The 1800-nt window shown below is 61.2% G+C and overlaps 1 pseudogene across 1 annotated transcript; it reads left to right on the top strand.

The window, feature by feature from the left end:
• Nucleotides 1-214: 214 nt before the first annotated feature.
• LOC108445308 lies at nt 215-1591 on the top strand (annotated as a pseudogene). Its single transcript, XR_001860127.1, has 2 exons — nt 215-309; nt 514-1591. The product of XR_001860127.1 is annotated as a tubulin alpha-8 chain pseudogene (transcript).
• Nucleotides 1592-1800: the final 209 nt, after the last annotated feature.

Genomic DNA, 1800 nt, shown 5'->3' with positions numbered 1-1800 from the left:
ACGCTGGGGCGGTCGCCGGGGTGGCCGGACCTGCTGTGCTGTCGGCTCTGCTCGGGGAGCTCCTGGCACATCAAAGGCTGAGCTGGCTGCCCGTGGGCTCCTGTGGGAGAAGCTCCTGCTGCACCCTCTTGGAAAAAGAGGGGGTGAAGCCATGGTTGACTCTGGGTTGACCCAGAGCCTGCTGGGGTGTCTCCCAGGAGCTGGGGGATCCACCATGAGTCAGTGTCCAACATGTAAGGCCAGGGCTGCCTTGTCTCCCACCCTGGTGGTTTCTGCTCTGCTGCTGGAACACCCTGATAATGTCCTCATGTGGGCACACAGAGGAGCAACTTCTGCTGCCTGGAATAAACATGGCCCTCCTTGTCTCTACTGAGTGTCCCCAAATCCCTGCAGGAAGGGGTCCCTTTCCCTGGACCTGGTCATACTCAATCACGGGGCCTGAGATCCTGGGACAAATATTTGCTGCCCTGTGAGGAATTTGTGCCTTCCTGGGTAAGTCAGTAGCAGCTGAAGTTCAGCATTTCTGACAGTTTGGTCTTGTTTGCCTCTTCCCACCTTGCAGGCTGACCAGTGCACAGGGCTGCAGGGCTTCCTGGTGTTCCACAGCTTTGGCGGTGGCACCGGCTCTGGCTTCACCTCCCTGCTGATGGAGCGGCTCTCTGTGGACTACGGCAAGAAGTCCAAGCTGGAGTTCTCCATCTACCCAGCCCCGCAGGTCTCCACGGCCGTGGTGGAGCCCTACAACTCCATCCTCACCACCCACACCACCCTGGAGCACTCCGACTGTGCCTTCATGGTGGACAACGAGGCCATCTACGACATCTGCCGCCGCAACCTGGACATCGAGCGTCCCACCTACACCAACCTCAACCGCCTCATCAGCCAGATTGTGTCCTCCATCACGGCCTCCCTGCGCTTTGACGGAGCCCTGAACGTCGACCTGACAGAATTCCAGACCAACCTGGTGCCGTACCCCCGCATCCACTTCCCGCTGGCCACCTACGCCCCCGTCATCTCTGCTGAGAAGGCTTATCATGAGCAGCTCTCGGTGGCCGAGATCACCAACGCCTGCTTTGAGCCGGCCAACCAGATGGTCAAGTGTGACCCGCGGCACGGCAAGTACATGGCATGCTGCCTGCTGTACCGCGGGGACGTGGTGCCCAAGGATGTCAACGCCGCCATCGCCACCATCAAGACCAAGCGTAGCATCCAGTTTGTGGACTGGTGCCCCACTGGTTTCAAGGTGGGCATCAACTACCAGCCGCCCACGGTGGTGCCCGGGGGAGACCTGGCCAAGGTGCAGCGTGCCGTGTGCATGCTGAGCAACACCACGGCCATCGCCGAGGCCTGGGCCCGCCTGGACCACAAGTTTGACCTGATGTACGCGAAGCGGGCGTTCGTGCACTGGTACGTGGGGGAGGGCATGGAGGAGGGGGAGTTCTCGGAGGCCCGTGAGGATATGGCTGCCCTGGAGAAGGATTATGAGGAGGTGGGGGCCGACAGCATGGAGGGCGATGAGGAGGGGGAGGAATACTAGTGCCTTGTCTCTTGTGTTACACTCTGGTGCTGTTCATTAAAATGGCTCTTTCCACTGCTGCCTCATTCATTGTGCTGGGACAATCTGCCTTGTGGTGACCTGGGGGGACGTCCCGGGGAGGGGGGGCCTCAGCTGGGCTGGCTGCCCGGCACTGCTGCCAGCTGGCACGGGGGCTGTGCTGGAAAAGCCTGGGGGGTTGTGTGGGGTCGGGGTCCCTGGCTGGGTCCTGTGCTATGAGTTGGCAGTGCCCTGCGGGCTGTCTG

Source organism: Corvus brachyrhynchos, unplaced genomic scaffold (assembly GCF_000691975.1).
Source record: "Corvus brachyrhynchos isolate BGI_N302 unplaced genomic scaffold, ASM69197v1 scaffold193, whole genome shotgun sequence".
Classification (NCBI taxonomy): domain Eukaryota; kingdom Metazoa; phylum Chordata; class Aves; order Passeriformes; family Corvidae; genus Corvus; species Corvus brachyrhynchos.
Note: the sequence above shows the minus strand (reverse complement) of the source record. Positions and strands in the feature narration are given on the sequence as shown.